The sequence below is a fragment of the Condylura cristata genome, unplaced genomic scaffold (genome assembly GCF_000260355.1).
Source record: "Condylura cristata isolate star-nosed mole 26May11 unplaced genomic scaffold, ConCri1.0 scaffold00009, whole genome shotgun sequence".
Lineage (NCBI taxonomy): Eukaryota > Metazoa > Chordata > Mammalia > Eulipotyphla > Talpidae > Condylura > Condylura cristata.
Window position 1 is genome coordinate 28913437 of NW_004567110.1, and position 22861 is coordinate 28936297.

Consider the following 22861-nt stretch of genomic DNA (forward strand, 5'->3'; position numbering starts at 1 on the left):
ACCACGAGTCTCCCTTCCAGAAAAAGATACAAAACACTTGACTCATTTAAGATTTTCTTGGGAATGGATACAAAAGTATTATGGTGTTTAGGCGAAATCATCACCCAGGGAGCCATCATGGTCCACCAAATGTTAGCATGGGCTAAAAAGAACTTTATCATTCTAGTCAAGAGCTCTCTAGTCACACAGAGAGTCCAGAGCCTTCAGCCTCAGCCACAGCCACATCCACGCTGATGCCAAGCATGGCATCCTGTGTGCAGCTGGGCCTGCGTGGTTCATCTGCTAAGGGTGAAAGTCCACCATGAGCCTGCTTCTAGGGCTCACTGGCTTAGCAGGGCCTTAATGACAAATGCAGATAAACCCACAAGAGCACATTCTTTTTATATTACTGGCACTGGGTAACAGCAAATCACACGCTTAATATGAAGAAGGATCATTTGCTAAGTATACCAGTTCCACAGCTTCTTAGCTGTTCAACAGAGTTTTAGTATTAAAATTCAAGCGGATTTAATCCTGCCAAAAAAGTAACTCACAGGAATTGGAGACAGAGTAGATGTATAATTTTTAAAATGGTTTTAGTAAATTGGTATTTTACCACCAGTATCTCATGAAAGCCCAGAAACAAATAAAGCAGAATGTCAGCTTCTAAACAACATTTATGTTTGAAAACAGGCAACAGTCATTATCGTCCTATTTTTAAAAATCAAATTGAATGTTTGTTCTGAAATGGAATTATAAAAAAATGCTTCCCTCCCTCAATTGGCTTTCACTAGAGTTCCTCTTAAAATAAAACTTTGTTTCAGCCATCACTATGACTGGAACCTTCCTAGGAGGACAGCCTTCCATAACAGTACCACTTTATTCTCTCAAGTTTCAGCTGCTGGCTACAGAGGCCAAAGTATTTTAAACCTGAGCCGATAGTCTCCACCAGCTTTCGGTGCCAACTGACAGAAAAGTATGGGAACCCACTTTGTTTGAGCTAACACACTAGCACATTTTGAGAACTGAAACCTCAAGAGTTGGTTTTCCAGCGGGCAGGCTTGCAGGCATTGAATGACCACCCTGAGCCAAGAGTGTGCTGGAATTTTTCTGCAAGAATGGTTAGAGCTTAACTCTGCAATCTGAGGCTTCCAGGGCTCTTACCGGTTGAGGCCATAATTCCCAAGCCTGTGAACCGTATCAGGAGCCCGCGTTCCACAGCTCCACCATCCACTTAACTGACCTCTATCAGACTCGTAGCTATTTTAAGGGCAAGGGCTATAACTCATCCATCTTTCATTCACCCCAACTCCCCATAATCAAATGCTTGGCCAAGAGGAGGTACTCAGTACACACTGCTTGAGCTGCCTGAGCTCCATCTTAAAGCAATTTGCTTTTTTCAAGTCTTGAATACAAATCTTGCTGGTGTTAAAAGAAGGTCCTCTCATTCTCTCGAATCCCATCAACTCCAAAACAGGTTCTGACTTCCCTGGGCCTTCTATGTCCCTTAGTTATGAACTACAATTGTGGATTTCGTAGCATTTGACTGTTACTTTTAATGATTCCAGCACGAATATCTTGCTGAAGGCAGGTCCTCAGTGATCTATGTGTGCTTGGTCCCTGCCTTCTCTAAGTACGTGAGCATGCAGATAAATATTTGTCCATTAAGGTTACCTAAAACAAACTGGCCTTGACTCAGGTTTCAGAGTTAGCACACGTCACAGGACCTCCAGGATGCCTACATTTAAAGTTCCCCGATTTAAACCTGGGAGATCACCTTCCCAGCCAGCAGGTAGTGCATCTACACTCAAGTGATCTAGAGTCTTAAAAACAGTACAAGACTCCCTTTGTACTATGAGAAAACTCTTTGCTTTTTAAAAATATTGAATGCCTTCCATTTTCCAGTTGGCTCTGTCAAAGAAATTTGATGTGACATGGGTAACACTGAGATATTTAATTCTTATGTGCAAATTGAGTTTCTATTCATTAGGTGACTCAGTTGTCCAGACTGACATATCCGTCACACTAATGGGCAGATGGGCCAAGAGACATCTCCCAGAATATTCTGGCCTCCTGACAATTAACACAGGCAGCCTGACAAGCAACCTCCCAGGACAGCTGGCCCCTTCTGAGGCAATTGTCAGGCTTGAATTACTCTAAAAACTTGGGGTGGAGGTCAGGGCAAATTTGGAGACACTGGCTTGCCCTCTGCCGTTTGGGGTATGTAGGAGAGTCCATGGTGGCTCCGGGCCTGATGGGATGTATATTGTCCTCCAGGGCAGCTAAAAATATTTGCTCTCCATCCTCTAGTATGGTGCAAGTAGTTTTGACATCAACTAAAAGTCATCTCCACTCCGATATCAGGTGGACCAGGCACACATGGAGGGGTTACCTGCCAGAGTCTCATTCAATAACGATCATGACCCTTTTCATTCCATAACAGATAATGCTCGAAGAATACCTCCTTTGTCTTTCTATTAAACAAAGATACCTTTCCAAACACAAATTCCTTTGCAAAAACTCCACACTCAGGATTTTCGCAGTTAACACGCCTGGAGAAGGAAATGAATTAGGCACCAATATTCCCTTGGGACAAGATGTGTGTCTCTTGAAAGCTAGAAAAACGGAGACTTGAGATGAGTGCTCTTATACCTAGCCAAACTTGGACTGCCCTGGAGCAGAAGGAACTCTCTACTTCCCTCCTGCCCCTGGACACATACACAAACACACACACACACACATACTCACACACGCCACTAGGAATACGGTACCTAAGAGGGAAGGCACAAGTTCTAGTCAGAAGTGTGCACTGCAGTCTGATGCAGGATTTCACAAGGAGGTTGTTTAATTTGGGACTGACCATTTCTGTGAGGAAGAGCCAAAGCTCTTGGCTAACAGCGCTCAGAGTACAAGCTGGAAGAAAAACAAAGCTGATCTTTCAGACCTTTCCCCCCTTGGCTGATGCAAGATTTGAATACAAGAGAGCAAAGGGAAGCTGTGGAAGGCAACCAGGTACTGAGAAGAGGAAAATCTTGCAGACCAAGAGAAACAAATTCTGTAAGTCGGATAAAGAAAGACAAACACTGCGTGATTTCATTCATGTACAGAAGACAAAAAAAAAAAAAAAAAAAAAATGATGACCAAAACAAAGCTAAACTAGAAACAAAATACTGGTTACCAGAAAGGAAGTTAAGAGTATGGGTAAGTTAGGCACAAGAGGTCAACTGTATGGTGAACATGGAAACGAGATTTTTGGAGAGCAGCAGGAAGTAGTATATACAGATGTTGACATGTATGATTTTTTAAACTTTAGTGAAGTAACAGTCTATATGTTTCAGGTATGCGTCATAAAAATCAACGTGTATATATGACATCAAATTCACCACTAAGGGCCCTCCATAGTGGCACAGCAGGTTAAAGCACAGCACTAAGAAACTAAAGACACTTCAGCATGAGTTCAATTCCCAGCCAGGGAGGTGACCCACACGGCGTGGCAGACCTCTCCTGACCTGCCCACTGCTCCCCTCAGCAGTGTACTTTGGCAATCAACATGTTCTGCTCTCTACTCTGTCTCTGGGGAATCCGCTCACTGCCCCTGCACCTCTGTCCTGTACCCCAGTTCTGTATGCATAAATAAATCTCTTTAAAAAATTCACCACTAAAAGTCCAATTCTATCCTTCACCATTTAAATTGTCTCTTTCGTTCCAAAATATGTCTCTTCCCCCACCCCATTCAGTAGCCACCAACTGGTCTTAAGAGTCCAAATGGTTATTTTTTGGTTTGTTTAGTTGACCTGTTTGTTTTGAAACCTATGTGATGTTATAAGCCAGTGTTATTTCCAAAAAAAAGAGTGGTTTCTTCTTCATGCCATGTCCAGTTATGGAAACTGAAGCACTAAGTTGGCAGTTCTTCCCAGAGCACAATGCAGTTGACTTGGTTTTGCATCCCCACAAAGTATAGCATTTGCTGCCTAACCCCTCTCTTCTTCTGTAGCTCCAAACTACAGCGGCAGCAGCAGCCTGGGGCACACCACTGTTAAGACCACCTTACTTGGCACTGGTCAAATCTTTGTCTATGAATCCATCCTAACAGAAAGACTGTTTTCAAGTGTGAACTTGACCATGTCACTTCCCTGCTGAAAACCTCTTACTGGTTCCCTGTGACCTATAGGATGAAATAAAAACAGAACATGGAAAGTTCTTTTACTATATCAAGGCTCACATGGATTTCCAGTGCCAGTAGCTGCCACTTCCTCTATCGAACCCCTAAGCTCCATGACAAGAACTCCCCCCACGGAACTTGGCGACACCATTTTCCTTTCTATCAAAATTTTCAGAGTAAACAAACACCTTTATGGCTAGAAGATGGAGGAAGGCAATGGTGATTGAGACCTTACATACTGGAGGATGATGGAAATTAGTATCTGATGAAATAATTCAGCCCAAACGTACTGTTGCAATAAAATTATTCAGAGAAAATGTTGATCCATTTTGTAAAAGACTATCAACGACATCAATCTAGGTTTTAAAAAGAAATATCACAAGTCTGTTCACATTCTTGGCAAAGAAAAACTTGTAAAAGAGCAACTGAAGTTGTTGGATTTTTCTTGTGCTGGTAAAACCTATATTGAACAAACACCATATTTCAAACTGCTGGTGTGCAATCTGTACTTAGAAATCCGAAGTCCTCCCTGAAAGACACACTGCCTTATCTGCAAGATAAATGTCCTCTAAGTGCCCTAAACAAGTGCAACCTATAAACAATGGTCAAGATAATTAAAGTTCAAAGCAGTGAGTATTAAATTCACTGTGTGGTTTAAAGCTGAGTTAATAACAAAGTCAAAAAGTAGAAAATCTAGCTATCTATGGATACGCAACCCCTCCCCTCCATACACACACCAGAAGGTTAACATTTGGAGATAAAAATAAATAATATCACCTCTAGTGACCTGATATTACCTTTCATATCACATCACAAAAACACATACCTAGATGATGCCTTAGTTTTAGGATAGAGACACACCCTTGTCCTGATTTAGACCCAATGTACATTGACCCTCATGGTGATTACAAAGAGCCAAAGTGGCTGTAACTAGCTTATCTTTCCAGAGGTGACTTAACAAACTACTTGATGACTAGTTAACACAAACTGTAAATGAAATAATACTTAAAATTTTCTCCCACACAGTTGTTCAGAGATGATATAATTATCATCTCAAGTTCATCTTGAGATGAACTTGCCAATTCTGGCTTAGGTATCATCTTAGGTCTTTGACTGGATGTGATAGGCATCAACATCACCTATGTATTTCAAAAGTGAAGAAAGAAAACACCACAGTTGCAAAGTAGCTTAATATCATCCAGTATGCTTGGCGGGGAAACTGGAGTCCAAAGCTCTCATCACCTAATTCTGGGTTTTCTGTCGTGTTGTAAAATACATGAAGATATCAGAGCCTTCAACCTAGGTTCAAAGGATTAGCTGTCACTAACTGTTAAGTGTTTATTATGTGCCAGGCATTTTGTGCTAAGTGTTTTATAAGCACTGCACATTTAATCATCTCAACAATCTCTACTGTGAGCAGGCTGAGGAACTGAGCTTTGCCTGAGAACACAGAGAAGTGGGGAGCAGGATTCGCGTCCAAGTCTGTATTTCAAAGCTTGTGCTCCATGAGTGCTGGTCATGCTGTGCCTACCTCTCCCTCCCTTCGCTTATGATTCACACATAATCATAATAAAAGCCCAAGAAGAACTCCAATAAAGAGTCAGGTTGAACTCTGCTTGATCCAACACTTTTGAACACTGGTTGTAGAAATTCAGCTACCAGAATATTTATTTAACATCTTTCAGAAGTAGCATTGTTAGCATCACAGAGAGGAAAAATGCAGAGTTTGAGTTTAAAGTCCCCAATTTCTTTACTGAGTGATATCCTGGAAGCCCCTCTCCCACAATGGAGGACACCTCGAACCTGTGTGTCAGTGGCCAGTCATTCACTTTAGTGCTGCCTTCCTACCTCTTAGGTGTCCCTCCTGAGCCAAAGAAGGAGAAGGGGCACTGTTGTCCTGCAGTATGTGAGTCAGTACTGGGTTATACAGGTTTATAAGCAAATACCGTTGTATTTGTAGGCACTTATTTTTTTTTTTTAAAGATTTATTTATTTGTGCATACAGAACTGGGGTACAGGCCAGAGGCTCAGGGGCGGTGAGAGGCTTCACCAGAGACAGAGTGGGGAACAGAACAGGCAGATCGACGAAGTACACTGCTGAGGGGAGCAGCGGGTGGGTCAGGAGAGATCTGCCACACCATGTGGTCACCTCCGGGGCAGGCGGGAATCGAACTCATGCGGAAGCGGCTTTAGATTCCCAGTGCTGTGCTTTAACCCGCTGCGCCACCAGGGAGGGCCAGGCACTTATTTTAAAGGTTAGTAAAGAACTATGACCGAACTGTGTCCTGTCTACTGTCCTGTATACAATACACCTGCTAAGGGTAAAAGTGAGGCCACACATGAGAAAGAATTCTAAAATGCTCTACTTAAGTTCTTAAGAAAATTCTTAAGAAAGATCTTTAGCTCAGAATTGCTTCAAATATCTATACTAGTCCTCAATTCATGAAAGAAAGCCAAAGTCTTTTACTTTAAGAAATATTTTGGCATGACCCTCCCTAGTAGTGCAAGGGTTAAGGGCCAGCACTGCAAGCTGGCAGCAGCCCCTTAGCTACATTGTGAGTTTGATCCCCAGCCCTGGAGGTGATAAACTGGTGATCCAGACCTCTCCTGGCCCGCCCACTGCTCCTCTCAGCAGTGTACTTCACTGCTCTGTCTGTTCTGCTCCCCACTCTGTCTCTGGTGAATCCTCTCGCCACCCCTGCACCTCTGGCCTGTACCCCAGTTCTGTATGTATAAGTAAACAAATCTTAAAAAAAGAAACATTTGGCATACCTTTCCTAAAGGGGGAATGAACTGAAATTATTGTGTTTTGATTATGCCCAGTGAAATAAGCCAGAAGGAAAAAGAAAAATACCCGGTGGCCTCAGCTATAGGAGGAATATAGGGCAACCAGATAAAGGATCAAGAAAAAAAAATAATAAAAAAGCGAAATAAACAGGCAACTATAAGTCAGAGACATTCTGCAGGGGAGGAAGAGGGAAAGGGATCAAAACAGGGGTGGGAAGAGCACAGGGACTATGGTGATGGTGCACGGGGAATTACTGGTGGGAATTCTACGGGGACTACACCCAAGAGAAGAAAGCACACATTGTACAAAACTGAACAATGATATAAACTATATGTAAATAAATAAATTCCAAAAAAGGGGGGTGGTGGGGGAGAAAAGAAACCCAATTCTAAAAAGAAAAATCACGTTTTGAAGGTAGAATTACATTTGGGTACGCAATAGGAGGCAAAAAGATGACTGCTCATAAAAATGCCAAATAAAGAAAATTAATTGGAAGTAAAATCATAGGCAACAACGGTAATGGTAAAATCCGACTGGTTTCATGCACCTTTTGAGATTAACCAAAACAGATGAGAGAATTCCTAAGTATCTATTAGCGATCCTTCAAGCCCTGAGCTGCTCATTTGGAAGTTACCACTCATGCGGGATTTTCCCATAGGATTTCTCATACAGGGTGGGAATCTTATTCCCAACCTTCAGTGACTTCCTAGAAGAGGCTCAAGAATCAGGACCAGGTCTGGTATTTTCTGCAGTCCTACCAGGACTAGGATGGAGCTCTGAGAGCCAACTTACGGTAAAGGCACTCTAGAAAGAAGTCACATTTTCCAAAAAGGCTGAACCCAAACTGTAGAGCCATCTGGTGAGCAGACATAGCCCAACGTCTTAAGACAGTTACCTGGTTACTGAACATCTGGGAAAACTAAGTCAGTGTTCTTATATCCAGTCTCTTTTAAAAGAACGAGGAGACAGACACAAAGGTAAAAGTGAACTAAGAAGAAACTCTCAACCACTGAGAATGTGCAACATTAGTCTTTAGAAAGACTCAAGAGGCTGAGAAGCATTTACTAAATAGTACTGTGTGTCCTGAACAGTAGAAACTTTCCTTTGTTTGAAAGACAAACTTAATGTGGTTCCACACAGTTATATTTCCTAGCCAACAAAGCTGAAATAAAATCTTTAATAAAATTCTGTGTACAATAATCAGGATGTTGACAAAAACAACAAAATCTTGCCAAAGGATGACTTGGCCCCTCTAAATATGCATGCATGCAATAAAATCAGTGTCATTTTTAGAAAAGGCACCTGGCCATATGTATGTTGGTGAAGCTGGAGCTTCACAATTACTTTTTCTACTGAGTCTACAGAACAGTGCCTGGCTCTATACACAGAGTATGGTGGGTAAATTTACAATTACATTTCAGATATGATGACCCAGAAAGGTCTATGCGCTTATTGAACAGAATGATGTATCACTTGGGCATACAAATCTTGAAACAAGATGCCTGTCTCTTAGTTCCAGTCACTTTCAGAACTTGCTTACAACAAACACTGATCACACACACTCATCGATCATCTACCAACACTCATATCATGGGCACATTACTCTTCAAACTCCCGGGAGCCAAATCCCTTTGTTTTCAAAAGCCACCACTTCATGAAGAGCCCTGAACTAAATAAACAGAAGAGAAAGAAATCTACACCTTATCCCCAAATTCTTGACATACTTTATACTCTGTAATCTAGAGAATTTCCAAAGACAACTAAGTAAAAACAAAATAGTTCACCTGGAGAGAATTTCCACTTCCTGTCCCATTGTAACGTTCGAAGTTTAAAACATGGGAATTCTAAATTTCCATCAATATGCTTTAAAAATTCTTGTCCTGAAACTGGCTTGCTGCTAATACTAAAGGAAAAACCATTTTCCTCCTTAGCAACAAGGGGAAAGTCAACTGAGAGTGTGGTGGAGAAACAGAACACCCCAATAACTCTTCTGTCTGTACAAAAGGGTTAGGATTTCTAATGTAAAGCGAAGAGAGGCAACTTTTGTCTTGAATTAAATTTGTTAGCAACAGAAACAGGGCTCTCTGAAGCAATGTATATGAAAGCGACTCAGACTCTGAGTGAGGTCCCACTGAATATGCATGACACACAGGGAAAAGTTCATTACTTACAGATGTGCCGCAAGTTGGGCTTTCTTCCTTTTTTGGAATATCAAACAGAGGGAAGCAAGAGGTTTGTAGTCATGTTATTATAAGCAATGCTGCCTTTCCCCCTCCGAAACTAGAATATTCCAGTATTTATTTTGCTATCCATATGACCACAGTTTAGACTAGAGTAAAAATAGAAGCTGTGTGAGCCTAACCTGAAAAGTCCCATGTGCTAGAAAAGGTTAGTATTAATAAATTCGAACTGAAATAACGAGATTCTTTTTCCTGGTAGAGTTTGGCAGGAGAGGGGGGGAAAAAGAGATTTGGAATTTATTTCTTATTCAGAAGTGTTTTGTGAAAACTACCATAATGGAACAGATTCCAAGTCAAGCACAGGAAGCCAAGAGGCTCTGGTTTAGATTTAATAATTCACGCTAAGGGTTTTTCGACTGCTACAATCTTGGGCTCCAGGCACAACCACAGAGATTCCCCACCCTTTACAGGGGCTGACAGCATGCCACAGCGAAACCTCTGGGACAGGAGCATGGGGGAGTCCAGAGGGCAGGCCACACCTAGCAGCTCCATGGCTGATGCAGAGGGCTGAGTGCTCAGCAGAGCTCCTGTCTATGGCTAGTAGGCCCCCTGAGCTTGCATTTTGAGGGCTCAGCCACACTCAGCGTGACTGCTGAAAGGAATATGGGGCACTTTAAAACTGGACTGTAATGAGAAGCATTGACTCATTACAAGACACAACTAGGGCCCTCCCTGGTGGCACAGCAGGTTAAAGCCCAGCACTGTGAAGCTGGGGCAGCTTCGTTTAGAGTTCAATCCCTGCCCCGGAGGTGATCCACATGGCACAGCAGACCTCTCCTGTCTTGCCCACTGCTCCCCTCAGCAGTGTACTTCGTCCATCTGTCCTGCTCTCCACTCTGTCTCTGGTGAATCCTCTCACTGCCCCTGAACCTCTGGCCTGTACCCCATTTCTGTACGCATAAATATATAAATCTTTAAAAAATAAAAAAAGACCCAACTAACGGAAATTGACACAAAACCTTCAGAAAACATCACGGTAATGGTTTTAAGTAGGTAGGAAATCGTTATGCTGTCTGACCAGGATATTTCTGCACTCAGGAATTATTCTAAGGAAAGACTGTAATGAGAAAAGTCGGGGTGTTCACTAATGCATTAAGCAAAATTACTGAGACAACCTAAATAGTATGCATGATACATTAATTTTCTCTACATAGTCATTAAAAATCATACACCACAGAATAAGGAAAATGTTTAGATGACACACTAAGTTTAAAAAGCATATACTGTTTTGATATTTTCTAATATTTCAACTCTTAAATGTTTCATGTCATTTAGTATAGCGTTAAGTGTCAGTACTTACCTAATGAAAAGGGGAGTAAAACATGAAGAGAATTAGCTGGTGAGAGTTTGTGGGCTTGTGAATGACCTCTTACCTAATTAATATTATATACATAATATGATCATATATGTGTATATTATATATGTGTGCGCGCGCACACACACACACATAACCAAGAAGTTCTGGTCACAAGGCCGAAGACCCAATTCCAAACATCAACATTACAAGTGAACCTATGTCAACACATTTAATAATTATTCAACAGTTTATGGTTCCTAACACAGACGAGTGTATATACATGAAAAAAATCTAAAGAAAGCACCATGGAGGTAGATGGGTGTGTAGACAAGCATTATAAAAAGGCTCACACTTGAGGAATGTGCTACATATAACTAACATACACGGCAAAACTGTTCTTGACCAAACCCTTTACCGAGGTAAAATAAGCAATGAGGGCCAACCAGCTTTTACAGAAATTATTTCTTTGCTAGAGAACCAGGAAAGATTTAGTGGTAGCAGTCTATTAGGAAATGCATCACAGCCCTGTATGAAATTTTCTAAGAAATGGAGGCTGCCCCCACCCCCACTACCCCGCCGTCCCCACTGCCCAGGGCTCCCTTACCTCTGCCTGTACTGGAGGCAGGACAATGAATTCCCACCCCCAAAGGGAGGTTTTGACATGAGGTGTGTTGAGTTTCATTGCAGGTGCCATCTCTTCGCAAACACATCAGAACAAGCTCCTGCTGGAGCTGTGTGTAATTTGTCTGACGGTAACATTTACAGTCTTTCCATAAGACAAAGAGAGGCGACCTGTGGATAGTAATATTTTATCCAACAAAGATAATGTGCAAACAGACATGTGGCCAGACTTAAAAAGCCCAAAAGATAATCTAATCCTTAGGTCCAGCTCTGCCACTGTCCTGCTCTGCCTCCATCAGAATTTACAGATGTAGAACATGCTGACATTCTGCTGATAGAACCACATACACCGAATCTTCATTTTGTCAGGGATAGGTTCTTGGAAACCGTGACTTTAGTGAGGTGACATATCATGAAAGCACGTCCTCAATTTATGTCCTTCGTCCAATACTGCCTGGGATTTCTTTTCTCATCATGATATAATGAAATGTCGGTGAACAAAAGGTCACTGCTCCCGGGCCAGCTGTGCCCTTATTCTTATGGTGCGAGGGTGGGGAGTGTGAGGGAGAAGAGAGAATTTGCAAGATGGTAAAATTACATACTCAATTAAAAAAATAATATTGAGTGCTTTCGAGGTTTAATTGGAATGGAGCCTATCATTGCTATGTTTTGTTCCCACGTGAGGCTGACTCACTGGGGATCTGAAATTCTCTATTCAAACACCCGTCTCGAGGCACCATGGCAAGAGACAGAGTACTTTGTTTTTTAAAAATGTGGAAGATGAAGAAAAGCAAATAGTCATGAGTCAAAAAGATATAAAACCATTTCAAGGAACTGTTTTTTCTTCAAGGAAATCCAGTAATAAAAGCAGCTTACTAGCTAGCTGATTCCACGAGCTCGCTGAAGCTTAACCAAAAGCCTCTGTGGCAATTTAGCACCCCTGAGTACTAACTAAAAATTGAGGATGCTAAACCTAATATTGTTTTTCAAAAGTCCTCACATTCCCCAGGATCTTTAATTCTTTCTAAATTAATGGACTTCTTCATCCCTGTAAGTACTTTCTGTAAAGCAACCAAGAACAAGGTCTATTTTAAAGTCCCCTTTTTGGGAATAAAAGCACCAAGTCCCCCTGTCATATCTTCATTTTTTTTTTTTTTTTTTAGAGAGCACAGATTCTGAGAAGAAAACATCCTGGAAGCTCACATGAAGGGTCTCCCACGTGGGTCCTGCAATACACCTGTGGAAATGGGTCCAGTTTCGATGTATTTCACTGCTGCAGAGACCCCGCCTCCAGCCAGAGGCTCTGCTCCTGGGGTGAGTTTCCTACTTAATGGTACAAGATCAGTGTGCAGTTGTGAGACTATTCAGTCACTTGGACCCGAGTGAAGACCAGGCCACTGCTCACAAGCCTTGGCCGATGGAAGCTGGCGAGGGATCGGCTGCCTATTCCTAACTTTGGCTGGACTTACCAAGCTGCCTTTGGCCAATGTCTGGAACAAAGACATACTTCCAACTCTCGCTGCTGTTTAAACTTACGCACCGCTTGTAAAAAAAAAAATTACTTGCTCCTCACCCCTCCTGCCTTTGGAGGCTGAAGAATGTGACTGAATGACTGGAGCTGCCAGGGCAACCTCTTTGGCATGCATGCCAACAACTCCTCACCTCATAGCCTTTCCCCTGCCTCGCTGCCCTGGCCCACCGGTGAGGACCACAATCCCTTCAAGTGGTCACATTGCTGTGCAGCCCCCATGGAAACCCATTTGGAACTGTTCAAGCTCATACCAAAGAATGATGTTTTTAATACAGATTGTTCTTTTTAAATCCTTTACAAAAGCAGCTGTAATCAATCGTGCTGGGGGGCTCTGTAAAAAAGCTGCTACTTGGAAAGCCCTAATATTGATTCTTCTCCCTTTCACGCCTTTTAAGAAAACAATCCCATGCTAAGAAACCATAATCAATTTCTCTAGACTCTGCTAACATGAAACAGTATCTAACATAAAATGAATTTTTAAAAATTAAATTAAGAGCAAAGCAGATGGAACTCCATCCATAGCCTGCATTTCCATTGAAGGGACATTTTGTTTTGTTTTAGAGAAAGTCAGTTGGGCAAATTCAATAATTATTAAATACTGATTAAACCTCAGCAGCTCCTGTAAGAGCTGTTTAGCAGGTGACACTAGCTTAAAGATTAAAGGGAAATCTGTCTTCATTTGAGAGCTGGCATTTCTAATTCTTCATTTGCAAGATAATAAACTATTTTCTCTGTGCCTATTCTTTGAGAAAACTATCAATTCTAAGCCTGGGCTTATAGACAATCATGATTCCAAGTGGTCCCATCCTGATGGAATTCCCAAATACCAGAATATTTTAAGTCTTTTCACAGAAATTATGGAAGATATATTATTCTGTCAAATTTGCCTGTCCACATGAGGCCTTTTAGAAACTCAGATATTTCAAGACAAGAAGTCAACATTTAAAGCGAAATGGCATTTTTATTTAAAAATTATTTAAGAAATCTGCACCAGCACAGTCAATTTTCTGATTAGACATTTAGCAAAAGCACAATTTATTGTAATGCCTGTTATCTGTGCTTCTGTTAAAAAGAAAAAAACCCTGAAGACGTCATTAAAATGCCACACATATAAAATGAAAAAAAGTGGAAATCTAAGTAGACTGACAGCCCATGATACTTTGTCAGCATGGCACCCCTACATGAAGGAAATGAGAGCTGACCAAATCCAAAGGGCGAGTGAAAAACCCAGAAAACTTAACTGCCATTTGCATGGCTTTCAAATGAGTTATTTCAATATCAAGGCAGTGAGCTACAATTTCTGCGGCAAATATCTGATACTCAGGTTTCTCAATCCTGACATCCAAAGACCACAGGAGTTTACTGACCAAATAGGTGTACAATTTGCAAATGTATTAGTTGAGAAGTTTAACTCCCTCTTCACACCCAGCCCCAACCCCTCAAATTAGAGAAGTCCTCTGCTTTTTCACCAACCTAAATAAGCAAGAGTTGAGAATTCTGTAAAACTCCTTAACACTTGCTGATCAAGGGCCTCAACCTTTGTCAAGGCATACCTCCTGCGGCTGTCACACAAGGAGGATTTCACAGCTTCACTGGCCTGGGCAGCCTTTTTATCCCCAGTAAGTTATTTTAAGCAACCTTTCTCCAGCAAACAAATCTCTGGGATTAGTCTCTTCCATTGTAGAACTGTTACAGCACAAAACAGCTAAACATTAAAGAGAAAACTAGAGTAAATCTGGTCAACTAATTTCAGCTCTAACCTTCTCTTGGAATGTTCTAGATCAGGACTGATAAATTTTTTTTCTGTTATGACGACAATGTTCTGTATGTGTCTTGTGCAAAATGGTAGCCACTAGACACATATGGTCACTGGGTCCTACCACAGCAAGTGTAACAGAGGCTCTGAATCTTAAGTTTTATTTTGATTTTAAGCAATTATATTAAGGTACCAACCTGGAGTGACTACTGTTTTGAATAGCTGAGTTCTAGAAGGGATTTTTAACCTGGTTTTGGAAACCTGGGCTAAACCACAGCAGAGTTAAAAGCTCTGTTCTTTACCACGTATTAGCAGAAATCAGTGCCTAAAAACCTAATTGCCTTTCCATCTGACTCTCCATCAGCACTACTCTCCTACCACAGACACTAATAATTTAATCTCCTTTATCAAATATATACTATGTGCTGAAATATGCTATCATTTGCTTAAAATAAAGCAGCAAAGCTTGTCAGTGGATAAAAAAAAGTCTGATACAACTGTGACAAGGGAATGTTGTTTAGTGATAAAATGAAATGAGCTATCAAGTCACCAAAAGACACAGAGACACCTTAAATGACTATTACACCAACCCAAAGAATACAATCTGAAAAGGCTACATATTGTATGGCTTCAACTCTGGCTTTCTGGAAAAGGAAGACAGTAAAAAGATCAGAGGTTGGAGAAAAGGTGAGAGGGAATCAGCAAAGTACAGATGAGTTTTAGAACAATGAAACTGTCCTGTATGAAACACAGGTTAAGAGAGTTACATGACATTATGTATTTGTCAGAAGTCATAGAATTGTAGATGTGAACCTGAACATTTACAATGGATTACAGCTAATAATATTGTGTCAATAGTGATATATTCAGTGTAATCTACACAACAATAATATTATACAACACTAAAAACCTGTAAGACAATAACAAATAGTATAATAACAAGGAAAATGGGAAGGGTGAGGGAGTGAGTACATGGAGCCCTAGGTAATATCTGTCCAATTATTCTGTAAATCTTAAAGTATACCCAAAAAGGAGTAACATCGTCTATTAATTATCGTGAAGTCCAAAATCCTGAAGAACTCCTGAGCCTGCCCAAATATTCTGCCCTGAGCTATGCTCCCTGCTAGAGTGACAACAGGTTTTTGGCAAGTCAGTGCATAAGAGATGGTTCCTAGCAGCTAACAGTGTGCACTTGGCTGCCTCCCTCCCATGGCATCAGACTCAATTAGCTTCACCAAATAAATAAGACATTCCCGGATTCCTAAACGTTATTAAGCGGCCCATTCACAGTGGTGATGGGTGTTATGAGTTCTCATTCATTCTTGCCCACACTGCTGTGTCGAGCAAGGAAGAAAACTGCCAGCAGCAGACAGGCCAGTGCAGGCTGCTGGGAAAATGGTTCATTTGTCTTCCTGCACTAAGTTAACAAATTGCACCATTGGATTTTTTTTCTGATGGATTCATAAATTGCAGTGGTGTAAAAGAAAAAAATGAAAAGGCAATATTGGGACAACTGGGGAAAAGTGATTAGGGCTGGCTACTAAAAAGTAAGATGAAATCATCATCAACTTTCTCTGATAAAATACTGTCCTTACTCAAAAAGAGTGAATGCTTAAGAATTCAGGATGGATCAATAGAACCACCACAGAAAATCTTTATATGGATAGAATATAGCAAATATGGTAAAATGCTATCAATAACTGAACATAAGTGAAAGAGATTGTCTGTTTAAGAGTTATCATAATTAAGAAGTTGGGGAGGAAGTGAGGGAACTCCAGATGAATTTTCAGTGAAACCAAGGAGGATTATGAGGCAAACAGTTCGTCACTAATGGAAAAGACAAAAAAAAGAAAAAGAAAAAGAAAAAAAAGTACTTACTCTTTTTTACTCTTTTGACAGAGGGAGGATGACTGAACAGAATTACACTGCTGATCTCACTTATTGAAAAGATGCCCAACAAGAAGTGCTGGTGCGGGTGCTAAGGAAACTGGCACAGCTGTTTTGAGGGAAAAAAATCTAAATATACCTTAAAAAGTAAAAGTGAGGGCCCTCCCTGATAGCGCAGTGGATTAAATCAAAGCACTATGAAGCTATCCTCAGCCGCTGCAGCACAAGTTCGATCCCCCGTCAGGAAGGTGGCCCATAGTGCATGGCATAAGTCTCCTGACCCATCCACCGCTCCTCTCAGTAGTATATTTCAGTATATCTGCCTGGTTGATACCCACTCTGACTCTGGTGAATGCTCTCACCACTCCTACACCTTTAACCTGTACTCCAGTTCTGTATATATAAATAAATAAATCTTAAAAAAAAAAGTAAAAGTGGAACTACCTATGACCCAGCAAATCCATTCCCTGCTCCCATCTAAAGAACTTGAAAGCATCACCTCAAACAATTACAGATTCTTCAGTGTTTTATGCAGTATATGTTACAGTAGTTAGGATATGGAAACAACCTATGTGCCCACTTGGGAGGGTGACTGGATCGAGATGAGGTGGGTGTGTTAAGCCACACAATAGAACACTATTTCAGCCATAAGCAAAGATGAACCATTGTCATTTATGGCTGCAGGGAAGGAGTTTGAGAGAAATATGTGTAGTAAAGTAAGTGAGAGTAACAAAGACAAATATTGGATGTGTATATTGTCAACAAGATGGCTAAACACAATACTTACACAAACTAGTGGACACTAATAAAGAATGTGAACTTTAAGGGCCCTCCCTGGTGGTGCAATGGGTTAGGACGCAGCACTGCAAGCTAGCACAGCCGCTTCAGTGCGAGTTCAATCCCCGCCCCGGAGGTGATCCACATGGCACGGCAGACCTCTCCTGTCTCTCCTGCTGCTCCCCTCAGCAGCATACTTCATCGATCTGACTGTTCTGCTCCCCACTCTGCTGTCCCTGGTGAGTCCTCTTACCGCCCCTGCACCTCTGGCTTGCACGCCAGTACTGTATGCATAAATAAACAAAATGGAAAAAAAAAAAGAGTGTGAGCTTTCAGAGGCCTGGGGGGGTGGGGGGTGGCAGGCAGAAAGGGTCAAGGGATATAAGAGATGGTGGTGGGGGAAGAATAAAACCAATAAATGCCTAGCTTCAATATATACTTCAATTTCACATATATTTGTACTGGTGGTGGTCTTGGATGACAAATTTAAATCTACTTTTCTGATGGGAAAAAAGAGAGGATTTGGCTACAAGTTAAAAAATAGATGATACCATCTTGCATTTAACTGGCTTACAGTCAGTGGGCCCACAATAGTCAGCATAGGGCAGGGAAGCATGCTCAGACATTATTCTCAGAGAAAGAGGCTATGAACTTTAGAGATACAGCCCTAGAGTGAGCGGGTTTCTCCTTTGAAGGCAGAAGAAGAAAGATATAGGGATAAGTAAGCAAAGAAAACAAATCCAATCAAGAATGAAACTTCCTGATGAGAGCATGCACAGCTAAACTCTTGGGCACCCTTTCCTCTACCACACAAAGACAAGAGAGGGTCATTTTTATATGTGTGTGATTTTAATGGAATTCCTCTATGTATTCAAAAGGCTAAAAACCTGAATTGGCAGCAAAAATTAGAAGCTGTGAATGAATCAGATGTTATCAGGAAAACAAAACTTTGCCTCCTTGTACAGTAGAGTCATGGGAAGTTTATTACACAGCTGTGTCAAGAGACAAAATTCAGAATTTCACTCCTATCTCCAACCACACCAAGTCTTTAATTTAATTAAACCAGACAGTGGTGGCAGTGCCAAATCCCATTGAGTTGATTTTGTTTTCAATAAGTTTTATTCTCCCATACTCCTTGACCCTTTCTTCCTCTCTCCTTCCTCTTAACCTCAGAAACCAAACTTCATTTATTAGAGCCCACTGGTTTTGTAAGTACTGTACTTAGTCAAATCTGCTACGTAAACATCCAATATTTGTCTTTGTCATTCCTGACTTGTTTCACTAATTCCCTCAAACTCCTTCCATTTTGCTGTAAATGGCCGACATTTCATCTTTCCTGATGGCTGAAATAGTATTCTCTTCTTGGGCAGGTCACATTGTCTTGATCCAATCCTCTCTCCTAAGTGGGCACACTTAGGTTGTTTCCATGTCCTAGCTATTGTAAATAATGCTACAAAAACACTGTAGAGCATGTAATTTTTTTTGAGTTGATGGCTTTGAGTTGTTTGGATGAACACCCAAGAGAAGAATGGCTGGGCTGCATGCAATTTCCACTTTTAGTCTTTTAAGGTAAATTCGGATTTTCTCCAAACTGGCTGGATTAGTTTCCATATTAACATATTATATACTAAATATATTTTAAAAGCAATAAAACAGTACACTTGTGATTGGTGTGCTTCTCGGTGTTGTTATTTCAATGAAAAGTTGAATAAAACAAACAAAAAAGATAACCTGAGTCTTCATAAACAACCCTTTTCCCTGGTCACCTTACATGGGTTTGCATTTGTATATATTTCCATGACTCACAGCAGGGAGGCCACGTGCTGCTGCTCCAAGCATAACTGTGTGGCTGAGCACTAAAGTAAAGAGATGTTAACAGTCCAGCATATTTAGAAGGTTTTGCATTTTATGGGAGCAAAGTAAATCTCCATGTGATAGAGTAGGAAAGGTTTGGATTTCCAATTACTTAGAACATACATGGACTGTGATAATTTTTCCAAAATTCTTGAGTTTTTTCAGAGAAATGAAAAGCATAACAAAGATGGACGGTGCTGTATGTATCTCACGGTGCTAGACCAGACTAACACCACAAAGCCTTCAGTGGAAGGCTGTCAGATGACTGTGGACAGGTCTGATTCCTATCGCTACAGGATAATCTGCAACCTGTGTATGAACAGCAGGCCTGGCTTTACTGCTTTATGGCTAATGCAGATTTTGTATCTGGTAACCACAGATAACCACTCTGTCAGTTGTTGCTTGGTGGGAAGGATTGTTGCTTATGCAATGAATGCTTAGGGGCAATTAGGGTTTCAATTCCGAATAGCCAGCAAAACAGCAGCTCAGAGAACCTCCTGATGGGGCAGCTGCTGCTATCCACACACCAAAGCAGAGAAGCCATGAAGGACCTGTGGTGACAATGAGCTCATTTCTTTTCACCCCAAGTTGCCTGGTACAGACAGTCTCCTGGTCACTGAGCTACCTACCAATCCAGGGTCCTGAAGATCCAATTGTGTCCAGCCTTGCTCCTCCCCCCCCCACACCCCCCACAGAAAGGCTAGGCACAGGGAGCCATAGGAGGTGCTAAGACCCAAGGGCTAGAGGAGGTTCCGAGGAGATGGCAGGTCAGGGAAGGATAGGGAAAATTAAGGCACAGGGAGCATGGGCAAACATTTAGGGAAATTCAAGTGACTGAGTCCTAGTTTTCTGCTCAGGGTACAGTGTGTGTGTGCCCAGGAACAGAAATGGTAATGAGATGAAGCTGTGAAAGGGTCAGGTCCAGAAGGGCTACTGGAGGAAAACTGGGGAGTTTGTACTTCTGTAAGTAAATGAGATACTTCAGGGAGAAGTTCAAATATCTGATTTTGGAAACACTTGGCTGATTGTAGTGTAGATGATTTTCTGAAGAAACTGGGCTGGAATCAAGATGATGAGTCAAAATTTGGTATATTACATAAGAAGTCTAACGCAGAGGGATTAGAAGTGAGAACACAGAGCCAATGAGAAGGTGTCTCGACTTTTCTTTAAACTGAAAATAGTGGCTGCTTTTCTTAGAGAACATTTGTGTGCTGGGAACTGTTAGCATTTTACATGAATGAAACCCCAACAAACTTCCAATGCCTCACAATGCAGGTATTATCCCAAGTTTATGGCTGTGGAACCTGAGCCTTCGTGATCCGATGGATTGCCCACCATCACCCACATAGTAAGTCTAAGAATAACACCAGTGTTTCTGACTTGGGCCTCACATGAGGCAGTGTTCTTCACTTACTCAGGAAGCAGGCGTGGGGCTCAGGCAGGATAGATGAGTTTGAAGAATGAACAATTCGGACGTGGCAAGAGTACTAAAGCAAGACACTGACGTAATAGTTGATAGATGAGCATCTTCCCCACTTATGTTGAATGACTGAATTCTTGTAGCCCTTTTGACCACTTGCAAGAAAATTAGGCTTTGAGGCAGCTGGCAGGTGTAGTGGAGATTCCAACCTGTACCACACACCTAAACTGAAACAGGCTGAGTCTCCTTAGCTGTAAAAGGAGAACATAATAATGCTAATCTCTCAGATATCATGTGAAGATTAAGGGAAGTAAAGTGTGAAACAGCTCGTGCAAACTGCAAACTAAAACCCCAATAAAAACAAATTATGTATATTTGTGTAGATGCATTTGCTTTTTTCAACATGTCAGATGTCATGCTTAAAAAAACTGCTTCTCAAACTCAGTCCCCTCAGAGCTGGCACAGAGCTTTCTGATGGTCTGCCATAACTAAGCCAGGTGGCCACAACAACTTGGTTAACCTTGGCAAAAACAAAACAAGTAAAATGAAAATACAGTTGTTCTTTGGATTATATGAGTTTGAGCTACAAGGGTTCAGTTGGTTCAGTTGGTTCAGTTATATGTGATTTTCTCCACCGCTCCCCTCTTTCCTCCTCCTCAGTCTTTTCAATGCAAAGACTTAAAATCAAAGACCTTTATGATAATCCACTTGGGATTTTCTGAACACTTTCTTTTTTTCTGGCTTACTCCATTGTAAGAGGACACTGTAAAATACAGATGACATATAGAGTGATGTATTCATCAACAGTTTAGTTACCGATGAAGCTTGCAGTCAACTGCAGGATATTAGTAGTTAGGTTTTGAAAGAGCCAGAAGTTATACTCAGACTTTCAACTGCAATAACAGACATCACCCTAACCCATCAGTGTTTCAAGGGCTAACTGTAAACGAAGAAGGGATATGCACGTAAGCCTGTCTTCACCTTCATAAAACCTATTAAAATTAAGGAATTCCTCCTGAAGTATAGAGTTGGCCCTCCCTGGTGGCGCAACGCGTTAAAGCCCAGTACTGAGAAGCTAATACCACTTCCGCATGAGTTCGATTCCCGCCTGCCCCGGAGGTGACCACATGACTTGGCAGACCTCTCCTGACCCGCCCGCTGCTCCCCTCAGCAGTGTACTTCGTTGATCTGCCTGTTCTGCTCTCCACTCTGTCTCTGATGAAGCTTCTCGCCGCCCCTGAGCCTCTGGCCTGTACCCCAGTTCTGTATGCACAAATAAATAAATCTTAAAAAAAAAGAAAGAAAGAAAGAAAGAAAACCAGAAAGTATAGAGTTAATGTAGTTAATGATCTGACAGTCGGAACTGATGTCATAACAGTAACCCTTACTGCCCTCTCCAGAGATGGAAACAGTATTTGTAGAACTGAGAACCCCTCTAAAAACTGGGGATGGTTTTTGGGCATAGATTTCTGATTGGTGACTCACATATCAATAATTACGCAACATGGGACAGAACAAGCTTTGGCTTTTTGAAAATTAGCTTGCCTAGCACCTAGCTGCCTGGAAATATCAGTCACCCCAGGGCAGCTCAATCAACTTGTGAAATCCAAACAGCCTGGAACAGCTGCAGTCTCTGTGCCCCTCACCACCCGAGAGGGTGAGCTAGAACAGTGTCTTTGGGGAGTTCAGCTATGACATCCACCAAGGCAGCAGCACCAGGCACCACATTACCCCAGGCAAAGCTCACTAGTCTCAGGAAGTGGCCAAGATGTTTCAAAGCCCAGAAAATGTTTTCATGGAATGAAAGATTTTAGGTATTAACCATCTTTCCCGTGAACATGAACAAACATTTTCTGAAGTTGAAGACAATTAAGAAAGATTTGTTCCGCAGCACGTCCTACAGGATTGCCTCTCACTGTCCCAGGCTCCTGCTCTGGGAAGGCAGTAATAACACCATGAAGCCCCAAAACAGAAGGGAAAATAGAAGGTATACATGAGATGACCTCAGACAGGAATGATGGCCTGTAATATAAGGATAAACAAACCCCAACCTCCCTTTCTAACAACCCTGCCCTATCGAGAAAGCAAACCCTTCAATTTACTTGTCCTGAGCCAAGACCTTTCCAGAAGGAAGTCTACCTGTGCAATAAGAGTAAATGCCCCTGGTGACTTGATAGGGTCAAGATCCAAAGGTGCTAATGATACTATTAGCTCTCCCTCTGGGTTCCAGAAGTCACCAAGCTGACAGAGATGAAGGTTTGGGAAACAGAAAATGTTCAAAGTACTGCCTTCAGGATTTTATTATTTGTGACAGTTTTAGTTTGTGGTCAGCTAGATTTTCTTCCATTTCAACACAGATTTGTCGTGAGGCATTGTGCTCAGCAAACCAAAAGGACCGGGCTGTCCTCTGAGGTACCCACAAGGAACCAATAAGTAGAAAACTATGAAGTGTGTTCTCTGCTGGCAAACTGGGCACATCCTGATGAAATAATCAAACCCCAAAACTACAAACACAATATTATACTCAATCAGACGAAACAACCATTTTC

The 22861-nt window shown here is 41.6% G+C and overlaps 1 protein-coding gene across 1 annotated transcript in view; it reads right to left on the bottom strand.

Moving 5' to 3' along the window:
• SDC2 (syndecan 2) overlaps positions 1-22861 on the bottom strand; it is a 115359-nt gene that overhangs the window by 14673 nt on the left and 77825 nt on the right. The window lies entirely within an intron of this gene.